General features: G+C 49.2%; 1 protein-coding gene across 3 annotated transcripts in view; it reads right to left on the reverse strand.

Moving 5' to 3' along the window:
• Positions 1–19,118, reverse strand: part of ADAM12 (ADAM metallopeptidase domain 12) — a 262,371-nt gene that overhangs the window by 189,986 nt on the left and 53,267 nt on the right. The window lies entirely within an intron of this gene.

The raw sequence follows: 19,118 nt of genomic DNA on the forward strand, positions 1-19,118 counted from the left end.
GCCACACGCCGGTGGAGCTCGTCTCGATTCTACCCCACTTTCCCACGATCCACTCCTTCCTCAGTTTCCCCGTCTCTATACAGGGCGCCCTCTTTTTCCCAACTGCTCATGCCAGGACTCTGAGGTCCCCCTTGCAGCCCCCCTTCCCTCACCGGCTCCACCTGACCCAGGAACGGGTCCTGCTGTGCTGCCCTGTGACAGACACACAAGCCCCGGACCCCTCGGCACCGGCCCCGGCTCACGCCTGCCTTCTCTCTCCCGGATTACTGCAGATCCTTCCCAACCCGGGTCTCTCCACGTCTACCTTCGTCCTCCCCCGTCCCCGCCCCCCATGCATGCTCCAGCGGCAGCGGAAGGGTACCTCAAAATCTACACCCTCATCCACCCGCCCCTGGCTGCTAACGTGGCCCTCGCCGACCTCCACCCCCACTGCGCGGTCCTCCTCCCCCACCTGGCCCCCTGCAGCCCTGGGTCCCTGCACGTGTCCTCGCCACCTGGACTGCGCCCCCCCAGCTCGTCTCGGTCCTGGCTTCAAGGTCGATAATGCCCAGAAGCCTCGCCTCACTCCCCGGTCCGTTTCTATCCCCTCCCCCCACCCAGGTGTTCTCTCCTCCAGCCTCCTGTCCCTTTCCTCCCTGTGAGGAAGAATTTCCTTCCTACTCGTGACAATTCAGTATGCTCATTCGCGGGTCCACGAAGGAGACAGGCTAATAATAGAAGCGCGATTAACATTTGGTGAACGAAGGAATGAATGAATCGGGCCAACAGCCCCACCAAATTCTTCTCCCTCTTGCTAGGCAGACGCCCCCCTTCTCATCTCCCTTGGGTCCCAGGAAGCCCTCAGCTGTGTGTCAGTGCGGGGCGAGCGCCTGTATCCTCTGTTCTGCCCCGGAAGTTCTTGCCCTGCCCTAAGAGCATACCCGGGTGGCATTGTCCCTTAACCACCCCCCAACCCCCCTCAACCCCCTTCTCTCCAGCCTCAACCTTGGTGGTCAAATATGCCCCACGCACACCCCTGCTGAGCTGAGTCCTCACCCAGGACAAATCGATCAGCCGCCCCCCGCGTATTCCTACCCCCTCTGCTGCCCTCCTCCGTGAACCCTCAGTGACCCTGGGGACTGGCTGCCAACGGCAGCTCTCCCTCGCCCAGGCCGACATGCCCCAAATGCGGGTTTTACATATCCGCAGGGCATTTCTCACTAAGAACAGAACATTTTTAATGTTTATTTTTAAAAACGAACAATGTGTTTCATTCTGATCATGTGTTAGGACCGTGCGGCTGGCTTCAGTGTTTGGCCTGACGGTGCGGCCTGCTTGCCCAGGAGGGGGGTCAGGGGCAGGGCAGGGGTGACCTCACAAAGCTTGCAGCCGACCTACAGAGCGGAGCTCCAAAGGCCGCTTGAAAACGACGAAGCGTGTTCAAATGAAAGTAACGCATTATCACGTCACAACTATCATCGGGGCGGGGGGAGGGAACCTCATTGAATTGTACAATGTAAATACGAGCAACTAATTGTCTCCTATATTTCAATAAAGCCAGGAAAAAAGGAAAAAGGAGCGTTGGGTCGCACGCGGCACTGGCGCCCGACGACTCAGGCACACCTGGCCGTCACAGTCGGCGCCGTGTTGGGGCCACGGGCGGCCCTTCAGCCTCCTCCCAACGTCGCCACCACCCGCAAACGTGCACCCGACTGTATCGGTTCCGTCTGCCTTGGCTCCGTAAGTTCTCTTGGTTTTCACGCTTGTCTAACAACCTGAGGATGAGAAGTCCGCACGCAGCTTTCTGATATCCCGTACTTGAAAGGCATTATGACAGCGCCAGGGTTCAAAAGGCTTTTTTACAGCATAGCATTTCGGCTGCACTGTGCATTCACTAACCGCGTGCTACTACGTTCTGAGAGGCCGCGGGGAAGAAGAGAGAGAGAAGGAGAAAATGGATTGTAAGGTCCAATATCCAACGTTAATAATCAGCTAAAATGAAACAAACACCACAACGAACATCACGTGAGTTGTGACAAAACGTTCCAACCTGCACGGACTAACGCCGTGGTACGTACAGGAGCAGAACCGTTGAGGGTTAAACGCTTTTCACTTTATTTTGAGGTCGGCCCCTCACACATCTTTCTGCAGTTCCTCCATGTCTAATGCGGCGGCATATGGCGATTTAAACTTAAATTAATTAAAACGGAAGCAATTAGTTCGTCAGTCGCGCTGGGCGCATTTCAAGACTCAGGAGTGACAAGTGGCCGTGCGGGAGAGAGAGGCAGAGAACAGGGATTTCCGTCTCCACGGTTCACCTCCGAGTCAGTTATGGAGACCTAGAACTTGCACCCTCCACTGCTGCCTGAGTAACAAAGGCCTGTTCTAAATACTGGTGCCTTCGGGGCACAGAGTTCCTTGTGAACCCAAGGTTTAATTTATGCGCTTGAAGAAGCCTCTTCTCAACTTGAATTGATGGCTATACTATTTTTTAAGTAGTTACTTAAGCTCGAGAGAGTTAAACAGGCTAATTTCCATATACGTGAAATGCTTGTATATATTTTCTGAGTTTAAACGGATCTCGTTTTACATGGTTAGTGATCTTGTGAAAATCATACTTCTTACCTGATATATTTTGATGTTGTCTGGTGCTTATAAGAATTGTATGGATTTCTGAGTGTTTATTGAACTTTTAAAATTAATATTACTATTCCTATTATATACAACATTAAACACATCACTTTTGAAAATTTTAATATAGTGTGTAAAGTGTTTCTGAGACCTGATTTCTGATGCTTAGATTTAATTAATAAACACATAAAATGTTCTCTCCAGGTTTTGTATTTTGTACTCATTAATTATATCTTAGAAAAACGAAAATTATGAATTATGTTTACAATGAAATATTAGAGCAAAAAATGCATCATTATTCTGCCAAGATGTACCCAGCGTATGTATGTACATTTGCATGTGTTTTATATGTGTATTTAAATAACTTAGTTATTTTAACCACAAATTGTGTTTGCCTATGATATTGACACGCCTATCACTATCTTAAACAGAAATTCTGACAATTATAGTTGTGAACAAAAGCGAAATGTCTGCAGTATACTTTCTAATTCCCCCATGAATCGAGCTAGTTCAAACACTAGCATTTGTAGTAATTCCACATAAAGTCCCTGCAGGAGCCGTTATAACATTCCACTATGTACATCTTTCAAACAAATACATTTTCCCCCCCCAGGGAGGCAAAAAGATCTTTATCCATGTATTTTCACTGAGATCTGAATGATACAGGTGAAATCAATGGAGACAAACGGAGAGCTATTTTAAATCAAAAGCACTAATTACATTAGATTTCTTAGTTTAAAAGCATGTATTCATTCCATTTCCTTTTGATTTTTATACACAATGAACCAGTGCTGATTAAATACAGCAATCCTTTTCTGAAAAATGATGGCTAGATTACCCTAATGGAACTGTGTGTTTTATGGAATGCTTAAAGAATTTCATTTGCTGAATAAATCAATTAAATGCTAATCAATAGGCCGGCAATGTTTTGGCAATCATTATACTCTTATTTTTTTTTTAATTGGAAAAAATACATCCCAGGAGTATATAAAATGCATAAGTACAAGATAAAACAACAACAATAAAATAATCATCAGGGTTTCCGACCGAAAACGCAAAACGTTACCAGAATCTTAGAAGCCCCTGTCCTGATGGCCCAAGCTACTGTGACACGCCACAGACTGGGCAGCTTAGCCAACGAATATTTATTTTTACATGTTCTGGAGGCCGGAAGTCCAAGATCGAGGTTTGGGTTCTGGTGAAGAAGTTCTTCACAGGAATGAGTTAGGGCGGGCCCCCCAGGTGGTTTGCCCAGGCAGGTGGCAAAGGCGGGCTCTGGCCAGGACCCAGCTGCCTGTCACCTGGACCCTCAGTCACCCTCCGCCCTCTCTGGGGTTTCCAACTGGGCACCCAGCCAGCCCAGCCGACTTAACCAGAAGTATAAACAGATGTCTGAAAAGTGACTGATCGACTAGCTACGGCTGATCTTTCTTCCCGGCATTATTCAGATCGTGCTGCCCTTCTTTAATTGGTGCACTCGGGAGCTCGCCCAAACTTGAATTTAAATTATTTCGCTCGTGATGGTTGCGAATATCCGGCCTCAGTAAGTGCGGCTTTCCGCGGACGCAGCGATCTGACGGCCTTTCTTTTCCCTGACGGCCGGAACGCTGCACGGCATCGTCTTCCTGGTATTTCTATGTCCTTAAGGAATAGCCGATTTTCAATGACTCGGAAAAATATGAACTTGACCATGAAGCTGAAATAAGGTGGCAACGAGCCAGCAGAAGGGAGGGAATTGCATTAAAAGAATAAAACGTGGGGTCGATAACCAAGTTCACGCCCATCACGACTTCCGGGCTACCAGGTAGGTCTAAGACAGTGGTCGGTTCAGAGCCGAAGTCGCTCATTCCAGCCGTCGATACGGGAAGCTCAGAGGGACTTAATTTTTCAAGCAGAACAATATTAAAATGTTGCATTCAGGGGACTCTGACTGAGTAAGGCTTTCGGGCGCTCTGACCATATAATCTAAAACGAAATCTAGAACGTTCGCTGCGAATGTCGGCGTCGGGGCGCCTACGAGCAGCAACAGCGTGAAGAGCTCAAACCGAGAGCGTCACGCCGGCGAACGGCTGGGGGGGCCGTGCCTCTCCGTGGTGCGAAGGGAGAAGGGGCCCCCAAATCTGCGATCACGTCGCACCATGGAAATGCAGTAGGAAAAGTCTGCACTGAAAAGTAATCCAGCATTTTAACACAAAAATCCTTAAAAACTACTTTACATACATATGTCGAAGGCAGTTTTTATCTAAGGTTGATTCGTGCCAGTTTCCATCAGAAGAACGTGTTATTGATAAATAACTCATGAATAAACGTGGCGTTTCTCCCTTACGCAAGAGCAGGACGGTCCCCGGCCAGGGACGCGCCATCGCCGTGCTGCGGTGGCCCCTGCCTCGCCACGTTGCTCTGCGGGGAATTCGGCCACGTCCCCTGTCAGGTGCGCGGTGCGCATCGCCTGCCTGGCTGTGGACCCAGCTCACTGGTCCTAAAGCGGTCATCAAGGTCGCCTCGAAATAATTCAGAGCCGTAAACGACTCCCCTGGGCCCGGGGACGCCAGCGCTGCAGGCCGAGGTGTTCATTTAGTGCCTGGAGTATTCAGATGGCCCGACGTCATCATAAGGTCCACTCATTGCTGTGGTCAGAGAGAAGCAACGTGAGAAGGACTCGGCCCATTCTGCTTGCTTCGAGGATGGAGCAAGGAGGCCATAACCCAAGGGACATGGTGGCCTCTAGAAGCGAGGGACGGCCCTCAGTTTGCAGCCAGTGAGCACAGAGGGTCCTTGGCCTTGCAACCTTACAGAGCTGAATTCAGCCAACGTCTCAAATGAGCAAGAAACACACCCTCTCCCAATGCCGTCACCAGGAATAAGGCGGCCCTGCGAACACCTCGATTTTCGCCTGGTGAGCTGTGAAGCAGAGAACGCAGCCGGGCCACTGGACCTCTGACCTTCGCGACAGAGGGACGAGAAGTGCACACTGTTTTAAGCCGCTTCGCCGGGGGTAGTTTGTTACTGCTGCGACCGAAAACTGACGTGAGCAGAAAGACTGCTGGGAGGTCCCGAGGGCGGAACGTCTGCTCGGAAGCCATCAGGCGTGATCAAGTGAAAATGCGTGTTTATTACAGAAATCCCATCACAAGTGAAACCGCTTCTTCCCGGCGCGACAGTGACAAAACACCATTTCACTTATTATTTATTGCTATTTATCCAAAATGCAACCCTTCTGTGCTTTTTGTATTTAGATCTAAATGGGCATCATAAACGAGTTCTGTTTTTTTGTTTTGTTTTGTTTTGTTTTAAAGCATTCAAGCTTTCCAAAAGAATTATTACACATTTGTTAGCTGGGGGGCCTGTTTTATGGCTCTGATGTGGGGTCGCTTCCTGGGGACGTGACTGAAAACGTGGCTCTTCTCTTCTTTCTTGTGGGAAGGAGAGCTTGTGTCTGTGTGACCAGTGTTACAGAAGGAGATAGAAGGTTCTGGAAGACCCACATGGGTGCAGCACAAAGTATGAGAATGCACTTCATTCCACAGTGAAACATTTTAAAGATCACACTTTCCAAGACTGGCTTACTGGTACCATCGGGGACATTATAACATTGGAAAATGCCACAGGGCATTGCTTTTCTAGAATGGCTGGCCTAGTCTTACAGGACTCGGCCGTGAAGCAGCTCGCACTGTCCTCATTAACTAGAAAGCTTGGTTTCCAACTCAAAGTTCATTTATCTAACTAAGCCGATGTCTGGAAACATTTGTATACCATTGTTTTCCCCGTACGATGCTGTTTCAAAACTGTCAGTCAGAGGAAGTTAAAAGCTTATGTTGTGAGTTTTTCACACGGAAACTGCCTTCTAGAGAGAATCTCCTGGTCATATGCTGACCGAGGGCTGCTCTTCGAGCATCTTTCTAATCTCTTTCGAAGAAACATTAGCGGAATATAATAAACCTTTTAAAAAGTGATCCTGCCGTCGATCACAGAAGCTCTGCCGAGTAATGCTAGCCGAAGCCCGGGCGAGCACGTTTTTGTATTATGAGCCGTATCACAGCGCATTGCTGACTTTTCGCAAAACACGCCCTCATCGCTCAATGAAAACTCACGCCGAAAGCCTCCTGGAGATGTCTGAGAAGTCGCATTCCACAGCTTCAGACAGAAATTGGAGTACGGCCGCCAGCTCTTCCATCGCCTGCCTGTCATGTTGTTTCTCGGGGTGTTTGGGCCTCAGAATCGGGAGAGAGAAAGAGCAGGAAGAAGGAAAGACATGGGGTGGGGCTGGGGGCTGCCCTGCCCACAGAAGGGAGGACGGGGCGCCCCAGGATGAGGGGCTGCGGGGGCACAGAGGAGCCCTGCCACCTGGGACTCGAGAGGGGCACGTCGAGAAGGCGAGCCACCTCCCGGAGAGCCACCTCGCAGACGCCACTCCACTGGGCTCGCGGGACTCTGCGCCCCCTGGTTTGGCTCTGGGACGGAGGTCCTCAATGGGTAGACTCTGCCGAATGAAGACTTAGGTCCGACTCTCTTCCCGTTAAGATCGCGTCATAGTCTCACGATAGCCGGTCATAAATCTAGTGACACGTATGGAAAACTTCGTCCTCTATCTAAAAGACTCCCTGCCCCCAATTCCAAATCTCCGTCTCCGACCTCTCTCCAGCCTACCACGTGTGTGCGATGCAAACGCCCCACAAGACCCGTCCCATGGACATTGTGCCGGCGCTTCTGACGCTGACGGTTTAAAATCCACCCCGCTCCCTGCCTCCCCGGCACCGCCCCACGAGCGTCTCTCATCCTCGTCCTCTGGAGTAGCTCTAGAATTCTTTCGTGGACAAAAGACCTGACAAGCCCAGCGGAAGCCAGCACGGCGGCCCTGCAACTTCAGAGACTGAGAGCGACCTCACAGGATGCTTCGAACACAGAAACCCCGAACTACAAGCAGGTCGTGGCGGGTGTTCGCATCCCACGCCTGCGGCTTCCTTGACAAAGGTCCGTCTTTGCCTTGAGTGAGTCTGTTTTCTCGCATCTGAGAGCACATACCTTTGAAATGTCAGCGTGATCTCCTCTCCCGAGCTCCTGAGGGCACAGCCACCGCACTGGAGCGGGAGACCCCAGAACCCCTCGTTCCCAGAACACCTTCTCTCCTTCCATCCAACCCCAGACACGTCCCCCCTTTGCTTTCTCCCGCCCCCTTAACCTGTCCCTGATGGATGTCACTCCTCCCTTACATCTCTCCCTTTGATTCCGCGAAGTAAGCTGCAAACCTGACGTTCTTCGGAGCACTTCCTAATCTGTTGAGATTTTCCTTTCTGGCAATTGTCGTCGATCTGTGACACACTTGCCCCTCGCTTTGCATTGAGTGAATCCGAGTGGGTTTTTTTCTTGGAATTCTGGGCCTCCATGTTTTCGGGTCGGAGGCCCTGACTGTATTTGGGCTGTTCTGAGGGGAAACAAATCCTCGAGGTGGCACTAAAGATTACGAATCGAGATAACTCAGGCTTAGGATAAGGCTGGAGATAACTCAGGGACAGGAGGGAAAACGTGGCGGCTGGGTTTTTTGTTTGGAATTGCTTACTGGGAATCTGACCAAAACCTTTGGTTGGATAAAGAGTCTGGACTCATTCGGCTCTGAAGATAAGGGGCATTTACCGCCTCCGGCTTGAAGCAGGGGTATTCTTAGGGGACCAAGAATCTACATGGAGGTGCCAGAGGGTCATCCCCCGCAATATGAGCAGGGCCCCATCACTGACTCATCCGGGGACATGCACATTCAGGCTGGTTGCCTAGCGCTCTGAGTCCTCACGGTTGTATGACACAGCCCGGCAGAGAAACTGAGTCACTTAAGAGGGTCGGAATGACTTGGGAGGTGTCAGCTCCTTGGAGCTCAACCCATACGCAGCACACTTCAACCCACTATACAATATCCTTAGAAAAAACAAACAAACGAACAGAAATTCCGGCGGCTCCCTTTAGAGAGAAGCCAGTCTTGGGACAAGGAGAACCAGCTGCCATTGTCTCTCCTTGGACGAGGAAGGAACGAGGGCATCTAACTAAAGATTCCCTGACACTCTCCGGGACCCTGGTGGGTTCGCAAAGGAATCCAATTTAAATATTGGAACACGTGATCCTGGCTCTTCTGATCTGTTCCGGCGAAGGCACCCACTGGTCTCTGAGAGCAAAGCAACAGGATTACGCAGTAAGGTTTGCCAGACACTCCTGTAGACGAGTCTGCTTCTAGTGTGGAAAGTCGGCTCGCCTTCGGAAAGACTGCAGAAAGCTGAAATGGGACTTAGAAGAAGAATACAAACAGAAACATGCACAGGGCTGCTCCCGGATCCACACGCGGGGACATCCGCCCTTCTGACGAACACTTCAGGAGGAACCGAAATCACTCTAAATGCGGAAACTACGGAGGTCCCTGAAGATGCTGCGGACACTTTATCTCTTCTTAACCCCGCCCAATTAAGCTGCCCTCTGCCTTGCTCTAAGCTTCTGCACAAATGGCAGGGACGGCTGATCGACCCATGTCCGTGTTTAAATCAGAACGTTACGGGGCAACACACATTATTACAAGTCAAATCTGCTCCAATTCACCTGAAACCAACGACGGCCACGCATCGTTTCCCCAGAGGGTGAAATGGACTTAGAACTCAATGAATCGGACACTGACCCAGCTGGGAGAGCGATGATTTTAAAGGAATCTCCACGTGAGGAAACTAATCTTGAGACTGAACATTTATTGCTGGATGTTCCGATGTTACTTTGAGCCTTTTCTGGGACAAGACTAAGTCAGCTCCTCCTATTAAAATAACTATCGACAATTCTTTGCCTCGACTTAATATTCACCGATATCCTTTAAGACCTGATATACAAGCTGGAATTGAGCCCGTTAAAAAAGTTACTTTAAAAAGGGGCTTAGAATTGCATGCACGCGCCCCTGCAATTCTCCTATCCTTCCAGTAAAGAAACCCAATGAGAAAGGATGGAGATTTGCACCGGATCTCACAGTTGTAAACAAAGACATCCACCCTATTATTAGCTGTTCCTGTGGACTGCCCATATTTCTCAGTGATAGATTTATACAGTACCTTTTCCAGCATTCCCGTGTGTGTGTGGGCGGGGAGACAGGAAATACCTCTTTGCTTTCACCTGGGAAGATGACGAGTTTACCTGGACAGTAATTCCCCAGGGATGTACAAAGACTCCCACCTATTTCTCTCAGATACTAAAAGGTGATGTGAATGATGTTGAATTTCCCAGAAATTCCAATGTGCGAATGATTTACTTTTATGTTCTAGGACACATTAGACTCCTAAGAGGACACCATTTACTTGTTACGGCAGCCATACAGGGACATGGGGTCTCAAAGGACCAGCTTCGATTCCTTTTACCCCAAGTAAAATATCTTGGTCATCTAATATCTAAATACAGGCTACTAATTAGTCCAGAGAGACTTAGAGGAGTAATATCCTTTCCTCTTCCGAAAAACAAACAGAAAACAGCATAGAGGGTCCCTGAGTCTGACTAGGTACCGTCACGATTAGGTTCCAAAGTTCCCCTCATTGGCCCAGCCTCTGTGTGTCTTGTTAAAATGAGATCGACCCGCTCGGGTCCAACGGAACCCAAAAGGCATTGAGCCGAAGCCGGCCTGGAGCGAGGACCGCCCGAAGCCCCGGGACGCCTGAATTAGAAAACATGCTGAAAACAAGGGGAACGCGTTAGGAGTTTTAGCTCGAAAACGTCGAGATCGTCACAGGTCTGTATGATGCTATCGTCAGCAGTGAGACTCGGCGGCCGCGGGGCTCCCTCCCGGCCCGACCGCCACCTCTGCTGCCGCCACGTTACGCAAACTAACGGCAGGAAGAGCTGTGGGCCCCTTTATCTATGGTTTTCGCTCTGTCCACTCCGTCAGCACCCAATGCTTCCATCCGAAGAGGTCTGTCTCACGAAGCGCCCCTGCTTTCCTCACCCGATCTTGCTGTGACCCGACGTGACTGCCGGGCTCAACCCGGCAACTTCGTCGCCTTCTCTGCAGAAGGGAGACACCCACGACTGCGTTTTGCTCACTGACTGCCTTTCGCTCCTGGGCATGGCTTACATGAAGCTCCTACTGACAGCGCCAACTGACCCTGGTTTGCAGGTGGCCTCGTCTGAAAGAGGTACAGGGACACCGCCGAGCTGGATGTGCATCACCTTCCCTCGGGGGCATCATCGAAGGTTCTCATTTACCTGGATAAGGTCTGCCCGACAAGCCGAATGACTTGCTGTAACTGGAGCCTGTCAATGGCCAGAGAGCGAACAGCCGATACTTGCCCGGATAATCGCTACACCTTTGGAATGTGGTGTGAACAGAGAGGTTCTTGGCTTCCTCGGGCAGCCCAGAGGTTGCAGGGTCATTAGATGTCATACAGCAACCGAGACGACTGGCAATTATCAAAATTCTAGGTCATTCTAAAGCTGCCACCAAGGGAGCAAAAAAAATTAATAATTATTATTATTTAGCTGATGCTACAGCTACACACACACACAATAAGCAGCCGATAAGCAGACCTGAGAAGGTTTCTACTCCCTATGAAACCAATAAAAGACGCTCGTTTACAGTTCCAGGGGACAGCTGCAGAAGAACAGGGAATATGACAACAGAAAGGGGCAACTTTGAGCCAGACAAAGAGACACGGCTTGGACCCAATCGAAAACCAACGCTGCCCACAGGGGCTTAATCACCTCTACCTCAACATGAGCATGCGCGAATGCTGCGGGCCCGAAAAGGTGCTTGCAGGAGCCATCGATCCTCCTGGAAGCTTCTCCCACTATAGCTCATAGCGTGTGCAGCAGACGTTCTAGAACCCTGGGGAATCACTCCACGGGTCCCAAGGACATGTCCCACCCCCTTGGGCCCATCTGGGGTAAGGGAATTGGTTCCATCCAGATGCCACCATCTCAAGGATACAAATGTGCGTTAGTGATGATTCGTACGTTTTCTCGCTGGCTGGGAGCATCCCCTTGAAGCAGACAACATCCTTAATGGTAGGTACATTATTATTGGGAAAACGAAAATCCATATTGGAGAATTCCCTCCGAGTCGCAGTCCATCCATACACAGCATGTGGCCTACTCTGCGGCATTTTCATTGTACTTACCACACCCAGTTCTCTGGGGTGGTGGGACGTTTTGATGATATGATTAAAACCCGACTAGGTGAATGTTCCGAAGCTTCTGATCTCCCTTGGCCAAAAGCTCCCTCTACAGTGCTCCCCTGACCTGAGATCTACTCCTGTGGGTCAACGCAGCCTTTCTCTCTTTGCATACTCAGTGGTCACCCTGTGCATCTGGACGGGGGGACGTGTGAACAGCCTCGCCAAGAGGGGGTATCCTGCGTTATCGTCGAGGACTCGTTAACCAGCTTAGAGACATTGATAAATTAGTAACTCACTCGTTTCCCAGAGAAAGACTTCAGAGACCATGCCTTACGACCAGGGGATTTTGTTCACTGGAAAAGACATCAATTAGAGACTCTCTCCAATCTCGCTGGAGAGGCCCTTATCAGATGTTACTAACTCATCCACATGCAGCTAAACTCAAAGGTGTTAATTCTATGACTCACATTTCTCATAAAACCGAATGGCGCCTAACAGCGAGTGGACTGTGGGCCCGTCCCCAATACTCGCCTTCACCTCGAGCACGTCAAAGACTCCTTGAGGATGAGAAGTCACTGACATCAGAGGCAGACAGCTGTCCCAAGACATCGAGAAGGCGTGTAAACCTACGAATTGATGTCGAACTTAAAAAACCATTTGTTCGATTGTCCTGACTTGTCTGCTAACAATATCGTCATAATAATGGTTATATGTGTTCTTTGGGCTTTTCTCAAACCTTGTTCTTATACAGCCCCACTGTTAATAACTGCCAAAGACATATAAAATAACTTCTGTATTATCAATAATACTCTCTCTGTTGAAACTTAGAAGGAATGTTTTTGCAGGAGGAAGAGAAGAGATGTGTGTGCGTTTGAGAAAAAAAGTTAAAAGGAAGTAGTTTGTCATAATAACTTGGTTATTTCCAAGTAAAAAGAGAAAAACTAAGAAGAACAAGAGAAGCTGGAAAAGGCTAGTGGAAGGGAACACGGAGAATTTTATGAATAAATGTCAGAATCCCATTATGGGAACATGTTTTCTCCTTAACCCAGTGAGGACCACTAGCTGTATGAACTCATGTGGAAGCTGAAGTGATCATAAAAAAAAAAAAATGGCTGCCGAAGCACAGGAAATTCATCATGAAACCCTTACTGTCCTCCCGGCCGCTGAATTTTTAGGTGGTAACTGTAATTTATGCCATTATGTCCTTGCTGCTTCGGCCCTGATTAAACCTTAAAGTTACAGATCTCAATTGCACAACTAGCAGGAATCAGATTAATAACGAATGACATTTGACTGCTTCCCATGGGAAGATGTGCCATATTAAAATAATAATAATAATAATAATAATAATAATAATAATAATAATAATAATAATATAGTAATAATAATAACAAGAGCACCAAATGGGAACCCATCACATAAACAGATCATGAAAACCAAAGAGGTGTATGGTGTGACCTCAAACTATGAGTAAATGTTGTACTAAATGCAAAATACAGTAAAGGGAGACAGACAACAAAACTTGGATCATGACAGCTCACAAGTCAGAAACGATCCAGAACGATGTTTCTATAAGCTCTGGCTGCCTCCCATTTTCCTCCCTCTCCTCCTTTGAGAAAAATTCAGCCTCGACTTCCCTCCGAGGTTACGGTCTTGCCGCGTCCCCAGCAGTCCGCCATTTCGGCGAGACAAAATGGTGACACTAAGATTTCCAGGAACGAGCCTTCCTAGCAGAGTGGGACCGGACAACGCCCAGCCAAGAGGCGGGTCATTCGTGCACCTTTTGAATTGATTTATGACCAAGAGGGGAACGTGTGGGCCACACAGGGGGCCGCATACCAAACCTGACGAGCTCAGCGGAGGCCAGCGTGGTGGGCCCTACGAACCCAGGGACCGAAAGTTTGGTCCAAATGTGAAAATTCCTAACTAAAAGCAGATCATCCCAGGCCTGTAGCTGCCTTTGCAAAGGTCAACCTTTACTTTAAGTGAGCCTGTCTATTAGTTTCTCTGCATCTAAGATAACATACCATGAAACGTCAGAGAAACACCTCTTCTCCAGACCCCTCAGGGCACATCTCTGCACCAGAGCAGGGGACCACAGGCCCCTCCCTGTTACTTTGTCCCCCACAGGCCATCCTCACGTGCTGTAAACGTTAACTATTAACTAACTTGTCCCCATCAGTGTTAAAGTAGTGTCTCTCCTCTTTACTTTTTCCCTGCCCCCTTAACCCACCAGTGGGTTTCATATGACCCTCTTGGTCTCCTCCTTTGATTCTAATGTTTAAAATAAGCCACAAAACTGCCATTCTCGGGAGCATTTTCTCAATCCATTGTGATTTTGCTTCTTAGCAATTGTCTTCAATTTGCCTCAAACTCGCTAAAGTTCTCTACAGCAGGTGTCCCCATAGTCCGGGCCACAGACCAGTACTGGTCCACGGGTCCATGGCCTGTTAGGAACCAGGCTGCACAGCGGGAGGTGAGCGGCGGGTGAGTAAGAGGATCTTCCTCTGTATCCGCAGCCACTCCCCGATGCCAGCATCACCGCCTCAGCTCCGCCCCAGATCCTCAGGCGTTAGAGTCTCACAGGAGCACCGGTCCCTGGTGCCACAGAGGTTGGGGACGGCTGCTTTGGATGTTTCTGCTACAGAGTCCTCCTGCAGCTCCCCTCTGCCCCCTGCCTCATCACCCAGTCCCGGGCACTGCTCCCTGAGCTGTCGTGTGAATGTGAATCTCCAATTACACCTCCTCCAGCATCCGGGGCATGAGACGGAGGACCGTTAGCACCCCGCCAACTCTCCCGCCACCCCCGCCCGATGCTCTAGGGCTGACCGGCGTTTTCCGTAATGGGCCCGATGATACACATTTTAAGCTGTGTGGGCCGTGCTCAGCTCTGCCACTGCAGTGTAAAAACAGCCGTGCACGACATGTTAACGAACGAGCGTGGTGGCTAAGTGCCGATAAAACCTCGTTTATGGATACCGAAATTTGAACTTCATATAATTTTATGTGCTGTGACATATTATTCATTTCATCTTTTCGCGGGCATTAACAACATGTAAAAAACATTCTCCAACTTGAGTGAGCATTGGAGTCACCCGGACAGCTTATTGAAACACAGATTTCAGGAGCCCATGGTGGCGTTTCCGATTTGGCAGGTCTGGGCGGGCCTGGGCATCTGCACTTCTAACAGGCTCCCAAGTGATGCTGATGCTGCTGGTTCAGAGGCCATGCTTTGAGAACCCCTGTGCTAGCCCAAGTTTCACAGGGTGGTAATTCATGAGGCCCGTTCAGCCTGCAGCTGCTGTGGAGGTGGCCCCAAAGTGAGTGCCGCCAAGTGCTCTCAGTTCAATTTAGTTGCTAACATCTAAGACGAGAATTCACAGGTAAATCTGGACGTATAGTTTCTTGCAGGGAAAATATATCAGACCGATAGAACCCCGGGCTTGTACTTCTGGTGGCAGCATGGGCTAAAACTACGTTCGAGCCGCCAGGTGTCTCAGCCCAACTGTGCCCTTGTGTATCTGCATGAGGAGGCCAAGGAGCAAAGAGCATCCACCATCTCACGCCTAGCCAGCCTCGCTTGTTTGTAACACCAGCCTGGCCCAGGTGGCATTTGAATCCACAATCTCCAGTGTAAGTCAAATGGAATGGTAACACAGCCAGGGTGATTGTAAATCTGTGTGGGAGGAACGGGCAAGCACACCTTCTTTCTCTTGCCTCTTCCACCTCCTGAACTACTTACTCCCCATCTCAAAAGGGCCCCCGAAATGCTCCCTGACCTTTGAAGCCCTCCTGGAGTGCAGTTAGGTCTGTCCATGGCTACACACTCACTAGGCTACAAGCTCCCTGAAGCCTTAGCCAACAGAGAATTCATTGACATATCTTAGGCATTGATTTCTTGTACATCCAAGCACAAAATCAATGACTATTGGTCTATTAACTTGTCAATACATTGTAAAATGTCGATCACTCATTCCTTTACCTAATGTGACGTGCTCAGCACAGATACTGTGCTCAGTGCAGGTCACCTGCCCTGCTCATCAAGCTTGACCTTTGCCACAAAGTTCAAAGTCATAAAAATATCTTCTTATACTGGACGAATGAGTGTCTTAGCTAATTTGTTCCTGTGGTGATAAAGTTAGGTATTTAAATTCACTCTTAATACAATGTTTTATACCGAAATAGAAAATCCAGTCGTTGCTGAGAACAAGGCTGGAATTAGCACGAATGCACATTTTGAGCCTTCCTGGATCAGCCCATCGTGCAGTAAACCATTAGCGTGGCCATGAGAGAGCATTTGAGAGGCCACCGTAGAAACTGCAGGATTTCCACCAGGACAGTACTGGTCGCCTCTAAGTGGACGCAACGAATGGAGTCCGTGGTCACTGCGGTGCTCTCGTTTCCCTCAGTGGGACTGTTTGCAGCTCCGCCTTTGAGAGGACAGTCCGGAGAGCCCAGCTCCCCCTCCCTGTCCTGCTGGGAACAGGACAGAGTGGCCCTGCTCTTACGAATGCCCTGGCAACAGTGATGCCTAACTAGATAAATAAGCAGCTTAACCAGACCTTAGAACTAAGCGATGTCGACTCAACAAAAGGCAAAACAGAGAAAGAAGAGACGAGACGGCCGACAGGTGCGGCACGCGGGCCTGAATAATGCGGAGCTGACCGACGAAAGCCAAAATCCTATTACATTCTAGAAACACAGTGTCATACAGGGGTCCCCGAAGTCCCGCTGGAACATCTTTCGTTTGCTACAATGTCAAAGAGAATTGTTCAGGAAGATTCCGGTTGTGTTAGGGGCTAGGAGACATTTTGTAAAAACGAAATCGTGTGTGTGTGTGTGTGTGTGTGTGTGCGTATGGATTTTTCTTAAGCATAAAACGGGATCTTACCCAAAGGTGCGCTGAAATAAGGAACTGTGAGAACTGTGGCATGTCATCGAGCTTCAGTTAAAGCTTTCCTTGCTAATTCTGTACACACAGAAAATTCAGACTTGATGGAAGATGAAGGAAGTGACCGGTGATGACCACCGGGAGCGTCACCCCAGACTAGCACTCGTTTTTCATTAGAGCCTCTCCCCCGCCCCCCAAATAAATTAGGATCACGCGGCCCTGCGGTCAAATCGAAGCTCCGTGACTTACTAGCTCTGTGACTTAGTGATCGCTGGCCTCCCTGAGGCCCCGTTTCCTCACTCGTAAATCATAATAATACCAGCTGGGAGGATGAAATGACCCGGTTTACATCAATAGCTGGACGGGGCAGGCGCGTGGGGAGAGCTCGCTGCGGGCGACAGGAAGGGCCGCAGCATGCCGCCCTTTGCGTCGACTGTACCTCTGTTCCTTGGTCCAAGACGATGTTTTCCCCACCAATCCAGCAAAAACGGCTCCCTCCTTACACTCTGTGTCCATTTTGTTATAAACCATAACATCCGATCACAAAAATATACACACACACACGTATTTATTTCTGTTCTTCTACTGAAATTGTTTTTTTAAAAAAAGTACTCCTAAGAACCTCATCCACACTGTCCATCACAGTTATCTGAATAAGAAGGAAAGGTTAATAAATTCCTTCTCCATAATTTCAGGGGCTCTCTCCCTCACCACGGAAATCACACACGCGCGCCTGCCCCCTTTGGATCTGTGCATTTTGTTGGCCTATCCTAGAAGGATGCTGTTTGCAAAGAAAAAACAAAACAAAACAAAACAAAAGAAACGAAACGAAACGATGGGGTGCAGGGTGGAGAGAAGGCAAGCTGGCCTTTCTTCATCCGACCACAAAAGCTACATATAAACGACTGCGAAGCAGCATTAAACGACGGGGAAACGCACGTGCCCGCCGTGGGGAAACCGCGTGCCCATGCGCTGTGCCGGCCGTGGGTGATGCGCACTGCTGGCAGGGAGATTTCATGAACGGCGGTGGCTGGAGCCAGCAGCGGGCCCTGATCCCTCCCCGTTTGCGGGGAACATCAGGACACTGTGCCAAAACCTTTATAAAAATCACCTATTTGGTAGGTAACTGCCTCTTCCTTATTTTTAACTATCTTGTCGAAAAGAACTATGTTTTCAAAGTCACGCCAAGTCATTGTTCCCTGAGCCAAACACACCTTCGTGGGGGCAATGCACCCCTGTTCACGCGACTCTCCTCCGTGTGGCACATTCACAGACCAGCCAGCCTTCTGGGACTCTGCTCTGACCCACTTCGGGGGGATCAGGTCCTTCAAATGCAGCTACAGTTTAATATTTCAGATACGAGTCACCTCGCTGAGAGTCGGGCGACACCCCTTAGCCTCCCCGATCCGTACCTTTGAGATCTATAAATTCAGTCCAGGAGTGCATCAGCCTGTCATCTAGCTCTTCATCCTGTGAGCTGTTATTATATGTACCGAATTCCCCCATCTTACATCTGCTTAGCTTTTTTTTTTTTTTTTTTTTTTTATTGAACTGTAGGCCTTTTCATTCTACTTACTGATTTATCTCATGAGTTTTGACTCACAGTTTCAACTAATTGAAAACTTATAAGCCCTGACTCTTTTGGTCAACCTGGTGGCTGTCCGGGGCCGTGTCGAGCTTATTCAAAGTACAATATTCTGGTGTCTCTAAGGGGTCAAGAAATGGGCACTTTCATGCACAGCTGGCAGAAGCGTCAATTCTATGAAGTAATCTGCAAGTAGCTGTAATACTCCTTAAAAATATACATGTCTTTGATTCAACAATTCCACTCCCAAGAATTCATCTAAAGGAAATAACCAGAAAAGCATGCACCAATATAAGCAGAAAAACATTTAGTAGAGTTCATATAGAAAAGTCTGAAAACACTACACGTCCACCCCAGGAGAACAGTTATAACAAATGACACAGGAGTCACACGATGTGAGGTTACATAGTCGCTCGACGGATGGTACGAGAATGGAGGGTTCTGCTTCTGACAATGACGGTCTGAGCAATCTGGACTCATCCTGCTGCTGGAAACAACTAGTCAAGCCGTGAAAAGACACCAAGCCCTATTCGAAGGCGCTGTGGAGTTTCCGAAGCCAGGAAGAACCACAGGTCCACGACCCAGGGAGAGAAGGAGACCCAGGGTGTGAACCCGGAACTGGAAGCTAACGTCCCACCCAAGGCATCTGCAGATCTTAGAAGAGGCAGTTGAGAGGCTGAAAACTTCAGTGAAACTTTCAGCAGACTCACAGGGCCAAAGCAACAAAACATCGATAGCGAGAGTCTGCCAGGAGGCGATACTGATGACCCCTCGCTCCGGGCTTTGGGTTAGGAAGTCTAAATGCTACGTTCTAGGAGAAAGGGTGAGTGAGAAGTAGACTCGTCCTCATGGACACCGATACCAGCTCGGTCCCCGATCACAAGCGCGCCTAGCTTAGGCGCCAGCCACATAC

The sequence above is a fragment of the Rousettus aegyptiacus genome, unplaced genomic scaffold (genome assembly GCF_014176215.1).
Source record: "Rousettus aegyptiacus isolate mRouAeg1 unplaced genomic scaffold, mRouAeg1.p scaffold_m13_p_6, whole genome shotgun sequence".
Lineage (NCBI taxonomy): Eukaryota > Metazoa > Chordata > Mammalia > Chiroptera > Pteropodidae > Rousettus > Rousettus aegyptiacus.